The 20,103-nt window shown below is 36.8% G+C and overlaps 1 pseudogene; it reads right to left on the bottom strand.

Annotated features, from left to right (window-relative positions):
- Positions 1-401: 401 nt before the first annotated feature.
- On the bottom strand, positions 402-15,757 carry LOC129304447 (endonuclease 4-like; annotated as a pseudogene).
- Positions 15,758-20,103: the final 4,346 nt, after the last annotated feature.

Raw genomic sequence — 20,103 nt, 5'->3', positions numbered from 1 at the left:
TTTTGAGTTTTTTTAAATGAGACACTAAAATAGGATTAAAACCAATTATTGATCAATGACTGAAATAATTAGATTTATCGAGGTTCATGGAGTTGAAGAATAAGTTAATTCAGAAAAATAATAGGAAAAGAAAAATACTTAAAACACGTATACTACACTAAACACTCGAAAGTCGTGATAAAAAAGATATAGCCTCTTAAACGTAGAGTCTCAAGTTCAAGTCTGTAGCAACGTTTACTAAATCACACTGAAAACACATATTTCTAAATTTCTAAATACATTAAACCCACATAAAGTGACAGAACCAATTTTATGCCCACACAACTAAACTTAAGGACTCTAATATTTATTAATAACTTAAACAATGATACACTAAGAAACGCCAATAGGCGTAGTTTTGTTCAAGCTCGAGCAATTGTGGCCTGAGGCACAAAGGTGCTGTTAAGGGTTGCAGCCAAACGCACACCACCTTGAGCCAATCTTTTCTCCACTATAGGAAGCCGAGAAAGGAAATACTCATCTGCATTATCAATTGTACAATACCATGTCAGACCTTTTACGTGAGAGCTTATCAAGAGATAAGACGACAACTTAAGAAAACCTAGTTTAACAAAACACTTCAAAACGAAGAATGTTTAAAACATAATTGCAACAACGCATGGGACTTTGACTCCCATGTTGGAGGTTTCAAATTCCAACATGGGGCTTTTCATGGACTTGAGTCTCTATAATCAAGTAAATTAACTTTTAATGTTGGAATACTACCTTAACTTTCTCTCCATTATTAATTTAATCTCAAAACTTTAACTCAATACAACTCAAAATAATTTATTAAACTAAAGAATTATAAGAATTGAGTTACACTGAATAAAAAAACTATAAGTTCTAAGTTGTTTTGAGTTAAAAAAGTATGGGGATTGAATTGTATTGAGACAAAGTTCAATAATTGAATCAATAATTAAAAAATAGTTTAGGAACGAAAATTTACATTTTCCTGTTGCAGTTTTATCAAAGGTTCTTATGGCACATCAAATCAACCATCGAAAGAAATTAAACTTCAAGTATTTTGATACATTTTGCAAGAGATTAAACCCACAAAGCTGTTAAGAAAACAAGCACAATCCACCACTGAGGAAGATTTTCCTGGCTAACTGAAGAATCTGATACTGCTTTTGATGTAAAATTGATAAGTGAGAAAGTGTAAATACCTTCCAAAGTGCCTCCTGCTGTGACGTTTGTGTAAGCAAACTTGCATGCTAAACTAATGCTTTCAGAAGCAAACCTGATTGATAGTTAGCAACTATGTTACGAGATGAAAAATATCTGACATCAGCTTTCTAATCTAAAGAACTAAACATCTTCCATCTCTTTAAAGATTATATATATATAGCAGATAGCAGTAAAGAACTCCCTTTTTTTGGTCCATGTAGCTTTCAACTCTTTAAAAAAAATAAAGAAAATGCAGCAGATAGTTTGATCAATACTTGAGAGTTATGAAAAAGAGAGGGAAATTATATATACCCTTCGGTACAAGCAGTGATGTTATTCGCACATTGTTTCCAAGTCGCTACATCATTGGACCAAACACCCTGCACAAAGTGAGTAAATAAAAATCTGTCTTGTTATTCATAAGCACGTACAAGTCAAAGCATAAGCATCATCATGGTGATAAAGCATAAACTTCACTTTGAAACAACCTTCATGACAAGATACTCTAAAAATGAAAATTGAATGCTACATTCTGCAGAAGAACAAATTGCAGCAACAACAAATCAAAAAAGCAAAAGCAAACGAAGAACAAAGTGCAAATGAACTAATTTTTATTGGCCGCGGAAGGATATAAACTGGATGATTTTGATATTACAATGGCAAAAGGCCAGAAACGTGAATTTTGATTTAAGATAGAAGTGCATACAAGCAAGTCATTTAGATAAAATGGGTTAATAGAATTAGAACAATGAAAAGATTAATCCCAAATATCTTGCAGCCTTTGATAGGGCATTATCATGTTTCTTAAGCTGTTTCATAAAAAATGCACAAAACTATAGAGCATAAAACTTACTGTCATTTTCCTTTGAATGGCTTGTATCATGGTTGAAAGATCAGAGTTATAGAACCTTTTCATAGCAGAACCAATAATCATGTCATCCCATACCTGGATCAAAACCAAATTTACTGAATTTCTGTAACATTAATAAGGAAACAGACTGTTCAATCCTTATAAGTTATAACCAACAAATAAAAAAAGCAAAAGAAGGAGAAGGAGAGATCTTGATGGCAATGTAATTGACACACAAGTTCAAAAGAAGATGAATTATGAATCTTTCACTACTATTACTTGACCTACAGGACATTAGAACCGCAACTATTTTCCAGCTCATTCTGACCCATATATATCAAGACAATAAACTAACCACTTACTTGATGAAGATTTGTTTCGTTTTCGTACCAACGAAGTTTTATTCTGTTCCCACCTAAGTCTCCAATGAAACCAAGATGTAAGGGCTGCAACAGAAAATGTGAAATAGGATATCCTTTATAGCAGAACTTTGGGTGACAAGAATAAGCAAATGAAAATAAATTTCATTGTTAACAATATGTGTTACAGTGATTTGTACACTGAGCTGGGAAATCAGCAAGAATCCAGCCAAAAGAAATTGAACCCTGTGACCATTAACCCTCCTTCCATAATGGTAGGATTCAAGGCCATGATTTATGGTCCTTGTCACACAGTCTTCATTTCTACCTCAATTTTATATATTTTTTATTTTGGTTTAAACCATTAGGTGTGGGACTTTGATATATTGTCTCATAGTCTTCAAAACAAGTATATATGTAACATGTTGTTCATTAGAGTTCCAATAAAACCATATTTGAATTTTTTGCAGAAGAAAGTGACAAAGAGGACAAACCTGTTAAGCATCCCCAACAAAATGTGACAAAAACATAAGTGCCTCAGTCAAATTGTCTGCAATTGAGAAAGAAAGAACATTGCATGTAAAGAAACTATCTGATGACTGAATGATAGAAAATATGGCAAATATTACTTTAGGAGGAAATAATTTATTACTTCTTATTGCCTTTCATTAGTTTATTAGTTTTGTTGTTTTTCATTTAACTTTTGTAAGTTTCCTTCTTGTGAAGGAAACCAAGCAGCAAGTGGATTCTTATTACTTTTCATTAGTTTATTAACTTTTGTAAGTTTTCTTCTTGTGAAGGAAACTAGGCAGCAAGTGGATGTTTCCTTGTTAGGAAGGAAACCTCATGCTTATAAATAGCATGACTTGTGTATTCAGGAAGGGGAATGAATGTTTGAAGCATTATGATTTTCTAAAAGCTCCCTCTCTCTCTTCAGTTCTGCATCTCTCTTCTGTTCTCCCTCTCATATTTCAGTTACTTCTCTCTCTTTTCACCTTCTCTGTTCTCACTTTCCCTCCACCTCCCACTCTCTGTTTCTGTTTCTTCTCCCTTATCCTATTCTGTTCAAATCAGTGTGAGCGTGAGTGTTTGTGTTTTACATCAACTTGGTATCAAAGCCTGGTTCTGAACGTTCCTAGGCTGTTTCCGTAGTCGGAGATCGAAGGAAAACTCTCAGGGAGCTCAGCATACTCTGTTCACGCTGCCAGCACCTAGAATCACATTTCCCGATGTCAGATCCAAAAACAGACGCTACCATCGTGCTCAGAAGGGAAAATCGATTAGAACCAGAAAAACCACCTCCGCCCGAAGCCACACGCGCCGTCACGTGCCGGTGGAGCATCTGCACGTGGTCTTCATGCGCCTCACGCGCCGTCACACGCGCCGTCCATACATTCACCTCCAGAACGTGATTTCAGTGTTTTCTGTGTGTTTTCGCAGAATTTGTTCAACTTTGAAGGAGCTAAGGGGCACAAGTCATCATCTAAAACTTAGTTGGGGGTAAAACTTTTTGTTTTGGGCTCCTAAAGCAACGCTGGTAAGGCTGACGACTCTCTCATTTAACTGGCTTATTTGGTTCTTAAAGGAAGGTGTTTCATTCGTAGCTAGTTCTGAAATCTTTGTTGTGTGGTACTTTGGTTTCTTTGAGCATTGCAAATTTTATTTTATTTTTATTTTTTTAATCATGTTTTAATATTTTGAAAATATATATATATATATAAAAAGGAAAATTTACATTGATCATTATGTTGTTAATTTGTGACTTTTGATAGCAGTGTTCGTATAACCCAAAACACCTACCTCACACACAATCCTGCCCTACACCTGTGTCCAAAAATTACCCTAGGTTAGTTGAAGTTTCTAACGGTTTTTCTGAAAGGTTTTTGAACCTTCGGAGATTTCTGTGAAGACTTCACTCGAATTGTTACCTATTTAGCATACGATCCCTGTGGAATTTTTGAATTCTCAAAGGGTTAGTGTTGTTAAAAAAAGGACTTCACCTATTTAGATGAGGGCAACTTGGGGGCCTTTCTTCCTTAGGTTATTAAATCCACTCCAAACTTGCACTTTACCATACCATCTTTGTCATTGTATGACCATTCGTGATTTATATGATAAGCAAGCTTTATTAGACCAAGAAATTACTGCCCTAAAATCTGTCATGGCTAATAACTCCCAAATCACCCAAAATCATCTTGAGGAATCTGAAAGGACTCAAAGGACATATGTGGACCAGTGGCTAGATGAAATTAAAGAATTCATGGATAATAAATTTAAAGAGATAATGGGTGCAATTCAGTTGACATACAGACAAGATACAGGGAAAACAACTGAAGGGATACTCGAAAGACCTATCATTAGAGGAGAGTCAAGTCTTAAAAATGAACAATTCCCAGTCCACAATCAACTTAGAGGTAATTTCCTTAGGATTGGTCATTCCTCTAGAGCTATGGGTGAAAGACACAGTAGAACATTTCCTCATGAGTTTACCAATCATCATTCTGATGACATAGATGATACTTGGGATAGGCAAGGGCCTGAAGATCAACATCATAGACCATACCAGTTAGTCCATAGGAATGGTAGAGAAGGCCTTAGAAGGACACATATTGATAACATCACCAAAAAGGTTAAAGTTGAAGCTCCTGAGTTTGATGGACGATTGAATCCTAGTGCATTCCTAGATTGGTTAGCCAGCATGGAAGATTATTTTGAATGGTATGACATGAGAGATATTCAGCGAGTTCAGTTTACAAAGATGAAGCTCGTGGGATCTGTTAGGAAATACTGGCAAAATGTCCAAAGGAACATTGAGCGACAAGGTTATCCACCGATTGAGACGTGGGATGAAATGAAGGCCAAGCTGAAAGAAAAATATGTGCCGACTCATTATAAGAGTCAACTATATGACAAATACCTTAATTTGAGGCAAATCTCTATAGCTTCCGAGTATATTTCTCAATTCGATGACCTTATGATTAGATGTGACGTGGATGAAGAGGAATGGCGCACCATTACCAAGTTTGTTAATGGTCTCAAGCCATATATACAAAAGGAGCTCAAGTTAAACTTTCCAGAGTCTCTTGAAGAAGCTTATCATAAGACTTTGGAAGTAGAGTCTCTGTCACAGTACTCGTCTGCAAAGCGTATCGATGTGCAGAGCAATCAGTTTAGACAAGCACAAACTTCCAGTCTGTCTGAACAACAAACAGGAGCACTTACATCTAGACCTAGCTCGTCTTTTACACCTACTCAAGCAATTGGGTTAAGGGGTAATACTTCTAAGCAGCCTAGTGAGGCTATAGTTCCTGCTTCTCGCCATAACAATTCTTTTGTCGAGTGTTTTCACTGTCACTCAAAGGGTCATATTGCGTCAAAATGCCCACATCATACTCTAGTTATTGACTCACAATATGAGGGTGAGGAAGACAATGCAAATGCTGACGTTGTCATAGATCCAGTTGAGTATCCTTCAGATGTCGATGAGGACATCATCATTGATGAACATGGGTGTGAGACACGTCGAGTTGGAGTTATGCGATGCATTCTATCTGTCCCTCTGCCTAGTGATTCATGGAAGGGAACAAGTATTTTCCATACTTTTGTGAAGTGTGGAGATAAAGCTTGCAAATTAGTGATTGATGGAGGGAGTTCTAGAAATGTTATTTCTAGTCAAGGAGTAGCTCGACTCAATCTCAAGACAGAACCTCACCCAGAACCTTTTCGTGTTGCATGGGTCAACAAAACTTCTTTACCAGTTACCCAACAATGTCGCGTTCCTCTTCACTTGGGTGACTATAAAGAAGAGATTATTTGTGATGTTCTTCCAATGGATGTTGCTCACATTTTACTTGGTCAACCGTGGCTTTATGACCACAATGTTATCAATCATGGTCGTGAGAATACCTATACATTTAAGCATGGAGGCAAGACGATCCTGTTACGTCTTGCTAAGCCTGACAACGAAGGTAAGGGCTCAAGTAAATTAAAGAGCACAAAATCCAAAACCCACAATTTGCATCTTCTAACAGAAAAACAGTTTGTACAAGAAAGCAGAGAGAGTACGATTGTGTTTATTTTGGTATCCAAGATCTCGTGACGAATTGCTACTACTTCAAAAATGCCAGCGGAAGTGCAACAGCTCTTACAATAATTTCGGGATATCACTCCCGATGAGCTTTCATCTGAATTACCACCAATGAGAGAGATCCAACATGCAATTGATTTCATTCTAGGTTCACAACTCCCTAATCTACCGCACTACAGGATGAACCCTAAAGATAGGGCAGAGTTTAACCGACAAGTCAGTGGATTGTTGGAAAAGGGTTATATCTAGCATAGTATGAGTCCTTGTGCAGTAACTGCTCTTTTAACCCCAAAGAAAGACGGCTCTTGGAGAATGTGTGTAGACAGCAAAGCCATCAACAAGATCACCACCAAGTATAGGTTTCCCATTCCTAGACTTGATGACATGCTTGATTTAGTGTCTGGATCTAGTTGGTTTTCAAAAATTGACCTCAGAAGTGGTTATCATCAGATCAGGATTAAGCCTGGAGATGAGTGGAAGACTACTTTTAAAACACAAGATGGGTTATTTGAATGGCTTGTCATGCCTTTTGGGTTATCAAATGCCCCAAGTACATTCATGAGAGTAATGACTCACCTCCTTCGCTCTTACTTAGGAAAGTTTTTGGTGGTATACTTTAATGACAAACTAGTTTTTAGCAAGTCAAGAGAAGAACACTTAGGACATCTCGAGTTAATTTTTCTCACCTTGCGTCAAGAACAGTTTTATGTTAACTTGCCTAAGTGTTCATTTCTTCAAAATCAAGTCATCTTCTTAGGTTTCATAGTTTCTGAAAGGGGTTTAGCAGCTGACCCTGAAAAAGTCCAAGCCATTCAAGAATGGCCTAAGCCACAATCTCTCCACAAAGTACGGAGTTTTCATGGTCTTGCTTCTTTCTATAGACGCTTCATTAGAAACTTCAATAGCATTATGGCTCCTATCACCGATTGCTTAAAACAAGACAAGTTTTAGTGGACATCTACAGCTTCCATGGCTTTCCAAGATATTAAGAAGAAGCTTTCTCAAGCTCCAGTCTTGTCTTTACCTGATTTTACAAAGTGTTTTGAAGTTGCTTATGATGCGTCTGGGACAGGAATCGGAGGTGTACTAAGCCAAGAAGGTCACCCTGTGGCTTTCTTTAGCGAAAAGCTTAATGATGCCAAACAAAAGTACTCTACTTATGATAAGGAATTTTATGCGATTGTGAGATCCCTTGAGCATTGGAAGTACTACCTTTTTCCACAACAATTTGTTCTATACTCTTATCATCAGGCGCTTAGGTTTATCAACTCTCAGCGGCACTTAAATGCTAAACATGCTAAATGGGTTGAGTATATTCAGGGATTCACTTTTGTGGTCAAGCATCGTTCAGGAACAGAAAATATAGTGGCTGATGCCCTGAGCTGTCGGATCAACTTGTTGCACACTATGAGCGTTAGTGTTGTTAGTTTTGAAAACTTGAAGGATGACTATGCTTCATGTTCAGATTTTGGGATACTATACCAAGAAGTTCGCAGTAGTAATCGTCATGAGCATGTTGATTTCATCCTTAAAGACGGTAATTGTAACACTTGCCCCAAGTGTTATCCAAAAATCACACAATTCAAATAAACTAAGTGTGGTTAAGGAGTTAATCCTAAAACCAACTTAGGAAACAAACCATTTAAATCACTAAGCAAATATATGATTACAAAGTAAACATTTAAAACCTTAAAAAAAATTATAGGTTCTAACTATAGCGCACGGAAGCAAGTTAGACGAAAGAGAAATAAAAAGATACTGTCATGACAGCATTTAAATTGCTGTCATGACAGCCCTCCCGAGTCAACTTCTGGGAGGCGTCGTTCCGCCATCCGACCTCTGATCGAAGTGATTTTAAAGCTCACACGTCACATTCAAAGGGTACTATAAGTATTCAAATTTCAAAAAAATCCAACGGTCGGATTTAAAATTAGACATGTTAAAAATTTGATTATTTTTGCTGTCATGACAGCTAAAAAGCTGTCATGACAGCACTTCCGGACCAACTTCTGGAGTGCACCATTTCATCATCTGACCTCCGATCGGAGTGATTCCAAAGCCCACGTGTCACTTTTAAAGAATACTATTAGTATACTAAATTTTGAAAAGATCCAACGGACGGATTGAATTTTGTGCAGGTTATAAAATCAATACTGTAGCTGTCATGACAGCAATTTAATGCTGTCATGACAGCACCTCCAGACCAAATTCCAGAGGTGTCGTTTCTCCGTCCGATATCCGATCGATATGATTCCAAAGCCCACACGAAGCTTATAAAAGGTTTTACTTGTGACCTAAATTTTAGAGAAATCCAACGGTCGGATTAAGATTTGGACACCCGGATGCAAAAGTACAGCTTTTTGGTAAAAACCATTTTCAAAATTGTCCAAATCTCATCCTAATGGTCACAAACCTGTGGAAACACTTTGAACACGTCAAATAAGATTAAAAACACCTGATAGAACATTCAAATGATGAAAAACCCCCATACATCAAAATTTGACCACCCGGTGCCATTTCCCAAAATGGACCCTAAACCCCCAAAATGCACAAATCATACAAGAGTGGTCACAAATCAATCCAAATACCATGTATTTATATAAATACATATGCTAAACATTTTCACTTGGCTCAGAGCTCCTTGTGGGGCCCACGCACCCACTCTCTCTATCCAAGCTGTATGTTTGCCCATAGCACACCATTTGCAATGCAACCACTTTGCATTTGCTTATAAAATCACATATATATCAAAATAAAGATCTGCTTGTAATAGAAACTTGGTCTACTAAGTAAATCCATCAAAACCACACACCATAACCAAGTTTCCTAGCCACAAGTCTGCAAACAGACAAAAATTCATACACAAGCACACAATCCACACATATTCACACACACACACATAATCATATCCTACTGGCACCCTAATCTTAAATACATTACAATATATTTGCTCAAAAGAAAGGGGTTGCAGTTCTTTACAAATCACAAGCAAACCCCTAGCTTTGCTCCTTTCCCCGTCCACCACTGGATCCTTCGCCTGGACCTAGAATATTGAAAAGAAAGGGGTGAGACAACCACAGTCTCAGTAACAGTGAAATTTACATTGATTATTACAAAGTAAGCCATAATCAAATAAACGAATAATAAATTCAACATAGTATATAATTTAACCATTTAAAATGCATGAATGCATGACCTAGCCGGTATGGCCTTTCATGACCAACAGAATGCCCCCTGGCACTCTTTAACTCGCAGGTAAACCTTATACCTACTTGTACCTCCACAGGCACAAAACATAATCTAAGGCATGATCTAATCCACCGAACCGCCTATGCCCCTTCGACGTGAATCCTGAGCAGTCAAAGCTAACTCCCTCCCAGAGCCAGCCCGACTTACTCTCCATGTGAGGGCTACCTTGGCCTAGGCACTCAACCTCACACTTCATATGTCGGATTCCCTCCCCCACTGAGAGGTGTCGAACACTCAATACACTAACCACTTTAGTGCACTGAGCCCACAATACGTAAGACAACACTGAGTACTGACAGTGTGCCATAGAATATCAAAAATCCACACCTTCTTATTGGTGAACTCCCACCGAGATCATGCCTTTTACTCTTGTCTACCTTTCCTGAGTATTGACCATTCAACACTCTAAAGTAGTATAATATTTATAAATCTCATTTCCATAAAAACATTGTTATTAAACAATTAGAAAACATATTTGCACTATAATCAAAGTAGTACCCCATAACCCCTTATAAAGCACATTTAATCTTTTAAAACATGTAATGCATGATAACTAGTAATATTTATTCAAAAATAGCTAAAATAAAGTAATAAGAAATATAAATTCCCCTGTTACCTCAACCCTTTGGTACTAAAAGGGTTCCCCTTGTACAAAATAGGGCTCGGCTTGTTCCTTACTTCTCAATAAGTTCCACCAACAATTTTCTACAACATATAAGTGATCCACATCACTTATCATGACAAATAGCATTAATGAAGACTATAACTCATACCACACAACTTAGGTCAATGAGTCATAATCCACCCTAATGGTCCATATATTAAACCAACCATTCACATAGTATCACTTAACCACCAAAACCATTTATTAGCCATCACTAGGCTAATTTTCAATTTATATAATTTTTTAATCAATTAAAAACTTTTACTTAGTGCCACCAACTTTCACCATTAGCCCTTATAATGAAAACCAAACCTTAATTTAAATCTTATTGGGCTCAAATAGCAAAATTATAACTAAATCAATAGGCTTAAACCATTGAGGAGCAAAAACCCAATTTCTCAAGGTTTATTTTGTGCCCAAAACACCTCTTTTCATCCAATTATTCACTCAAAACATTAGATCACTATATAGAAACTCAAAACATGCTCCCTAAAATCCAAAGAAACAAAAGCTTACAAGAATAAAGCCTTTGGATCAAAATCCAAAAATTTTCTCTTCCAAAAATTGAAGAAAATCAAGAGAAAGAGAAGAGGATTGAAGTAGGGAGTTTACCTATCGTGTAGCCGAGCTCGCAACGGTCGCAAAGACTCCTAGATCCAAGCCTAACTCCCTCCCTTTCTCTTCTCTTCTTCCTTTCTCCCTCTCATACATTTCCTTTCCTTTCCTTTCCAATTCAATTTCTGCATTTCTGCATCAATTTTGGTCTTTAAATTGCTGGTCAAAAAGTTTGGGGAAAATTACAAGAAAGGGCCCAACATTTTTTATTATTGCACAAAAACCCGGGTCAACTTTGGTAATTTTTTCCATAGTTAAAAATCAGATAAAACCAAACTTTTGCTTAGTAAAATTCAAACTCTGAGCCTCTATTAAATTATTCTAAATTTTAATTTAATTATAGATATTTTATTTTATTTTTATTTATTTTTTTAAATAAATTTGAGTCTTAAAATTTTTAAGATGTTACAGTAATCTCTTTCGTGGGAGCAAGCTGTGCATCCCACGTACTTCTATGCGAGATTTTCTTATATGGGAGTTACACGCTGGAGGTTTAGCTGGTCATTTCGGGGTTGATAAGACAATGGCATTAGTCGAAGATAGGTTCTACTGGCCTTCACTCAAGCGTGATGTGGCTCGCATAGTGTCTCAATGTCGAAATTGTCAAACTTCTAAAGCCAGGCGACAGAATACCGGTTGGTATACTCCTTTGCCGATTCCCGAGGCACCTTGGAAAGACTTGAGTATGGATTTTGTCTTAGGATTTCCTCGCACAACTAGAGGTCATGACTCTGTATTAGTTGTTGTGGATAGGTTTTCAAAGATGGCTCACTTTATTCCTTATAGCAAAACTACGGATGCTTCACATCTAGCAAAGTTGTTCTTCAAGGAGATTGTACGTCTACATGGGTTACCTACCACTATCGTATCTGATAGAGATGTCAAGTTTGTTAGCTACTTTTGGAAGACCCTATGGAAACTTTTTGTACCCAATTGAAGTTCTCTTCTGCTTTTCACCCTCAAACTGATGGGCAAACTGAAGTCACTAATCGCAGTTTGGGTAATTTGCTTCAGAGTTTAGTTGGAGATCGGCCAAAGAATTGGGATTTGGTTCTACCCACTGTAGAGTTTGCATATAATAATTCAGTGAATAGGTCTACAGGTATGAGTCCCTTTCAGATTGTTTAAGGTTTTAATCCTAAACAGCCTATTGACCTCCTGCCAATCCCATTGACATTTCACATCTCTGAATCTGCAGAATCTTTCGCCAATCGCCTTGATGAATTACATGCTGAAATTAGGCGCAAATTAGCAACGAGTAATGATCAATATAAATTGTCTGCTAATACTCATCGCCGATTTCAAAGCTTCGAAATAGGTGATTATGTTATGGCTCGCATTCATCCAGAACGTTACCCTAAACACGCTTTTAAAAAGTTGCATGCTTGAGCTTCGGGACCTTTTCGCATAACAAAGAAATTAGGACCTAATGCTTATCTTTTAGAATTACCTTCTGATATGGCCATTAGTCCAGTTTTTAATGTAGAGGATCTTATGCCTTACCGGGGAACTTTTGAGCCTCCCCTTTGCTTTCTGATGATTTTGCAGGTACTCAGCCTTCACAAGTGCCAATTCCATCATTGTTTGCTGTCTCACCATTAGTTGATCAAATCGAGACCATTATGGATGATCAAATAGTCTTTACCTCTGAGGGGCCCATCCGTCGTTATTTGGTTCGTTGGAGAGGTCGATCTGATGAAGATGCCACCTGGATTTCAGAAGATGAATTCCAACAACTTAATCCTGCCTTGCTAGAAGCTTATCAACTCTCTACCTCTCCGGAGGAGAGTTCTTTGCAGCAAGGGGGAATTGATAGAAAATATGGCAAATATTACTTTAGGAGGAAATAATTTATTACTTCTTATTGCCTTTCATTAGTTTATTAGTTTTGTTGTTTTTCATTTAACTTTTGTAAGTTTCCTTCTTGTGAAGGAAACCAAGCAGCAAGTGGATTCTTATTACTTTTCATTAGTTTATTAACTTTTGTAAGTTTCCTTCTTGTGAAGGAAACTAGGCAGCAAGTGGATGTTTCCTTGTTAGGAAGGAAACCTCATGCTTATAAATAGCATGACTTGTGTATTCAGGAAGGGGAATGAATGTTTGAAGCATTATGATTTTCTAAAAGCTCCCTCTCTCTCTTCAGTTCTGCATCTCTCTTCTGTTCTCCCTCTCATATTTCAGTTACTTCTCTCTCTTTTCACCTTCTCTGTTCTCACTTTCCCTCCACCTCCCACTCTCTGTTTCTGTTTCTTCTCCCTTATCCTATTCTGTTCAAATCAGTGTGAGCGTGAGTGTTTGTGTTTTACATCACTGAATGAGCAGAGTTAAAAAATTCATTGTCACAAAACAGGTGCTTACATTTTAAAACAGAATTATTGGCTCCATAAGCTGATCGGAGCTGCATTGTATAGTTGTATATTGCTCCAATGACACATCTATCTTTATTCCCAGAAAAATCATGGCAGTCTCCTATAAGAATTACGATACCCTTGGTTATTTGAGAAGCTCATCGCCATTAAATCAGTCTAAACGAGTCACAAAAATAAACAGCAACACAGAACTGTAAGATTAGATCTTAACTGCAGTATTCATAGTCACACTGGTAATCTGGAGTGTCAGCAAAATGTAAAGCAACACTCCAGCGATAGTCGGATTGACGTTTAATTTCATCAGCCCAAGTGCAAACTAAAGCAAGATCACCTTCAGCAGAATCAGGAAGCAATTTTTTCACAGCAAACAGAGCATCTTTACTAGGGTAAGCCTTCAAAACACCAGAAAGATGTCTTTTTTAGCATCCAAAAGACCAAAACTCTGGAAACACCAGGATGATTAATGAAAAAACTTCAAAAATCTCACAACCTTTTTAAAAAATAAAAATAAATTGAAGGTTAAGTAAGTTAAGATCACCTCTGCTAGTTTACAAAGTGCATAGTGGCCTTCATTTCCCCAACCTATAACCGCTGGTATTAACAGCAGAAGCATGAACAATCTGCCATTCCACCATAGTTGTGGCTTGGCCATGTCTACAATGAAATAAAAATAACTGATGATTGTGTGTGACCTTGGCTTGGTGTAATTTATATTATTCCAAGCCATGCCCTTATCGGAAGGGCATATTCTGGCCGCAGATCTGGCCCAAAAAACAAAAAAAATTCTTGCCACTAGTAATGGACCTATTTATTACTTGAAGTTAAAAACACAAAAATCAGATAACTCGTGGCGCTCGTTGGTCAAGAAAAGTCATTACTGACAGAGTGACAGGGCACTGGCCACTGGCTTTCATTTGATGCATCAATGTCAAGGTATTCTCGAAGGAAGAGTAATTGGCTCAGCTTATCTGCGTTTCGTTGTGTAGCGACTTTAAATAAAGAATAAAAATATTTTCAAAATACTTGTGAGACTATTGTTAATAAAACCAGTTCCATATAATAGCTGGATTAGTCTGCATGAAGGATGGTAGATATCAGTGGTAACACTAGACAGTGAGACAATAGAGGCGCCAGCCTATTTGCTCCATCTTGATTGATTATTTGCCTGACGACAAACTTGATTTTATTTTAAGAAAAAATAATTTTAACTGTCCTCTCACATTTACTTTTGTCCATTAAAGATCGAACGGTCAAACGCATATATATACATAATCTCTCGGGAAAAGCTATTAAAAGGGGGTTATTGAGAAACAATGGAGATGCTTCACATTTGAATATTTGATATTCATGGGGGAGATAAGCATGTGGGGTTAAAAAAAAAACTAAATCAAATCAAATCCGGGCAACCCATCTCAATTTTAATAATCTGAATGAATATTAATTAATGGAAATAAATATTGTCACGTGGAGTCTGTTTTGACTTTTGAGAGGGGAGAATAATGATGATGATGATGATGAAGGATTTTATCAGAAAATTAATTAATATAAAATGAAAACCTGTTTATTAATTCATGAAAAATGAAAACCTGTTTATAAGTGAAAATTCTATAATAAACAATAATCTCTTTAAATGTTGCATGATTAACATTGTCAGTTTTGAGGGATGAAAGTTTGAAACAGTGCCTGAAAATATGAGATGAAGTGGAAACCTACTTTCGCTGGAATGGTCCCAGCGAATAATGGAAAGGAGACAAAAGCCCGGGAACGAGGTAATAGACAACCAAACAATATCTTTGATTTTAAGCATGATGGCCCCTCACTCCTTAGCATGTTCCTCGTGGAGGCACCAACCATTACCAGAATTAACATCAGATGGGAGCAGACTTTATTTATCGAAGTAAAAGGACTACACCACCAAAAGTTGGTCCTTACAAAATTTAGCTATTAAATTTCGTTCGAAATATAAAAATTTTGTTAATAGAAGATATACTTTTTTTATTTTTATATATAAGGTATTTTTTTTATAAATTTATTTTATTTTTGAATATACAAGGTGTTATGATATTTTTAAATAATTAGATAATTTTATTATTGTCTTAAAAAAAGATATTAATTGTATACTTCAACCACCATCACCATACATTAATTGACATTATTAGAAATAAAATTTAAAAGTATTATAAGGTGGTGTAACTTCAATTAAATAATACTCCCTTCAATTTTATTTATGAGTTATTTGCACATAAATTATGAATTTGAATGCCCGGGTCCAACTCAACTTAATTAGTTTTAAAATAATTATAAAAAATAAAATATTTATGAAGCCTTAGCCATTAAGTTAAGACCATCACCCATGATGAGTGACCATGATAGAAAAAGTGCTTCCTGAATTTAAGGAAAGTGATGATCATGGGACTTAGACACCGAGTCATAATCATCTATAAATAGATGAGTTCTCTCTCAACAATGGGCATAAGCATCAACAAACTACCAGTCTTAGACTTCATGTATACTACTTTATTTTACTTTTCCTTTTATCATGTAGTTTTAGTCTTTATTTTTCTTTGTACGGCCAGCATAGCCCACCACCTCTTTTTTTAATTAATGTATCTCTACTTCATTGCATCTACATTAATTTTCTTTACTTCTCATTCTCACATCTGGGTGAAATGTGGTAAGAGAGCCCAGGTTCCCTGTGTTTGAATAGAATTCAGGTTCTTCCATTCTTTTGAGACCCCACGTCCCTAGCACACCTTGGGACACCACGCTTGATTGTTTTTTACGAACAATTTTTGGCATGCCTAGTGGGACCCGTGTGAAAGAAATGCTCAAGACACATAAGGATCAATATATTGTTGTAAAGAATAGACCTGAGTCTTACAACTCAGAGAACGTGGCTGCGCACGCAGAATATGAAGTACGAGCTAACAAGAGGCAAAAAGCTCTGTTGCAAACTTTGAAGATGGGCTAAGGAACATTTTTGCTATACTGTCTAGACTGTCGCAAGAGCAAGCTTTAATTGGCTTGCACCTTTAGAGAATAGATGGACTTGAGGGGCAGTCTCCCAAAGTGTCCTTCAGCGAGCACCGCTATAACATCGCTCAAAGTATAAATGGTATGTCTAATTCAATAGCAGGTTCATTTGGCCATAAAGACCAAAGCCATTAGGGCCAGCACCAGAGAGGCTGGAGCCACAAGGGCCGAAACTATCAGGGCCAGTATCAGAGGGGCCAGAGCCATAAGGGCCAAAGCCATCGAGGCCAGCACCATTGGGGCCAGCATGTAATTTCTCACTCCACTAAACACAATTAATCAATATAGCTCATGAAAATCAAAGACTTAATTTAAAGAGGTGATTATCAAGTTTTAATTCAAATTCAAGGGATCCCAAATTTTTTAAATAAAAATGAGTTAAATCAATCAAAATCCTTTATATTAGAGTAAAAATAAGTTTCAAAAGCATGGATATCTCAGAGGAGTGAAAGTATTTGAAAATAATTGTAAAACAAAACTTGTGCTGTGATGCAGGTCAACGCGCTGTAGCATGTTGCTCTCTGTGCCACGTGCCATGGCTTAGGCACCATACTCCACAGCATATTGCATGAAAATTCAGCTGATTCTACTATCATTTGACAGCAGAATCAAGGAATTTTTGATACGTCCTGATTCTCCGTCCAATGTCTGAATAATGTGATTTAGGTGTTTACGGAAAGCTCTTTATATGAACTACCTAATAGCATAGGTTTCACTTTCAAAACAAGTCACACTAGGAAGTTGGACACCCAAATGTATTTTAACCACTTTTTCACAAATTTCACTCAAAATGGGTGTCCAAAATTCTTAACGTGTACCAAAAAACTTGGACCATGTTCATTGGACTTAAGACTACCAGTATAACATGTCACCCACGCTTAAACCATAATAAAATAGAAATTCACTCCTCAACCACTTTTTACTAAAAATAGAAGGGGAGACAAATTGGCATTGCATCACACCCCATCCAATCAAAACATGTTCAATTCATCATTTTTACACTTGCACTAGCATTTTGGCCCTATAAACGTATATATCTCAACATATACAAATACCTAGGGCCTAAAATACAAATCAGACATTTCCAACAATAAAATAGTGCAAGTGTAATGGCATGCAACCTAGAATTGGAAAACATATATTATTACAAAAATAAATATAAACTACAAGCATACAATAGGAATATATTAATTCCTAGCCTCTTGAGTCTTCTCCCTCTTAACACTAAAGCTAAAGCCTAAAAAGTGTTAAATGAAAGGAGTGAGTCTAGCCACTCAATAACCAAAGTAAAACCTACCCTATACTATCAATTATAAAACAATCACATGCATATAAAACCAAGTACACTAAACATGTTTACACACATTATAACTCATCATTTGCTCATTCTATAACATCTTTGTCTCATATATTAGGCACATTGTCACCATATTCTCAGATATGTGATCATGACTCCTTATTCACGCAACTTGCCACAATTCAACACGTGTGACACGTCATATATTTATTTAGGCAATAATTAACCAACCTTATACCCTCTTTATTTCCTCATACTGAAATTGTGAGTTATAACATTGAATAGGGCTACGTCCCTGTGACTGGACTATCCAAGCTCACCAATCGTGAGGTGTGACCCAACCAAAGATCACATGACTCACTCTTAAACTACGGCTTTCCTCATTCTCGAATCTCTGGGGTGTCTCATAGTCTAGGCTATTCTTTTCTTTGAATTGGTGGAGATAGCTAGGTTCTAGTCCCTCGACAAATTATGGGACAATCTCTCGACAAATTGTGGGACACGGCTATATCCTCGTACACTAAAAGGCAACCTAAATACCATATGAATTTTTCTCTACTCTCAATCCCTAGACAAACTCCTACCACTGATCATGCCATAATCAATACTCACTTGTTTTCACATTTTTATTTTCATTTACTCATTATCACAACAATCACATTGGGCTCATGACCGTGCGCTACCCAAGTATGTATTCTCATTATTTTCTCAACATTATTCTCACTTATCTCAAAATCCACTTCTCATTAACACATAATTACCTCTACATAACATCACATTCATTTTTCAAAAGCATAAATATGTTCATAGTTCAAAAACCCTCTTTACTTCACATTTTGCATTTCAAGCCAAAAATAGGATTATGCATATTCAAATTTTCATACATTCATTGAAACTAATACATGATTTCACATTAAAAATCAATCCCATACATGTAACATTCACAATTCATATTTAACAATCAATTAATATATAACTATTCAAAGTATGATTCCCTCAGTTAACTCAAACCTTTGAGAGGTCAAAGATTTACCCCTCAATGTTATAGCTTTCAAGCTTGAATTTCCAAGCCAAATGGGTAACCAAGAGCCAAAACTACAATCAACTAAGTTGAATTTCATCAATATTACCAACTCAAGCATTAAACCCTCAATCTCTACTTTTAAATTGTCCAATATTCACTCCATAAGAGTTTGAGCCTATCCCTCAAGTTTATTAATTACCTTTAGTCCCCAATAACATTAGTGAATCATTAAATTTCCATTAATGGCATCACAATCTTTCAGTCACTCATAATTAATGAAATTTTCAGATATTAATGGTGCCTAACAACCTAAGACACCAAAAATTCATTATACTAGGTTTATATATTCTAATCTACTCCTATTGACTTTATTTGAGTCAATAAATTCAGACCCATAATCCTTATGGATCAAAAATCCACTTTTACTGCTAAGCCTTAACCATAAACTCATAAATGTGGAAGAAATAGGGAGATTAATGAGTGTGGTACTTACTTTGGGGGTTTATAGCCTCCAAAATACTCCTAATGTCATCCACAAGTGAACCCTAGCAAAGCTTGGTGCATCTTTCATTTCTTCTTTTCTCTTCTCTCTTTTTCTGTTTCATTTTCGCGACTGATATCTGCAGAAAATGACCATGTGTGCGGCGGACACACAATGCGCCATGGTACATGGCACAGAGAGGTTCTCTCTCACATCAAATATGTATGTGCATTACAGTAGATGATCTCCACACCATGGCGTGTGGCACAATAATATCACTTTTCATTTTTCTTCTCTTTCTGATGCCTAGGTGGCCCAACTTGATACTGGACCCATAATTTAGGCTAAAATATGATCAAATATGCTTATTAAACCTCCCTGGCCACATATCACATCAACTTATTTAATTATCTTAATTAGGTTTAATTAATCAGGAGATTAAAATTGAGATGTTATATAGCACCAAAGGGGTCGAAGCCATAAGGGCCAGAGCCATTGGGGCTAGCACCAGAGGGGTTAGAGCCACAAGGGCCAAAGCCATTAGGGCCAACACCATCAAAGCCAGAGCTATCGAGGCTAGAGCCACAAGGGCCAAAGTTATCGGGGCTAGTATCACAAGGGCTGAAACCACAAGGGCCAATGGAGCGACAAGGGCCAGCACCATAAGGGCCAAAACTATAAGAGCCAACATTAAAAGGGCTAGGGCCGCAAGGGCCAAAGTCAGAAAAGCAAGCTTTACAAAGGCCCTTTCCATAAGATCTCTTTCCACAGGGGCCTTACAGTAGCTAGATTTTACAAAACCGGTCCTTAAAGTCTAAAGACTTAAAGGGCCAATTCCAAAATCAGCTCTTGAGGTATCAAACCTT

The sequence above is a fragment of the Prosopis cineraria genome, unplaced genomic scaffold (genome assembly GCF_029017545.1).
Source record: "Prosopis cineraria cultivar Desert tree isolate PC_DT_omini unplaced genomic scaffold, ASM2901754v1 PC3, whole genome shotgun sequence".
NCBI lineage: Eukaryota > Viridiplantae > Streptophyta > Magnoliopsida > Fabales > Fabaceae > Prosopis > Prosopis cineraria.
This window is presented reverse-complemented; position numbering and strand designations above follow the sequence as displayed.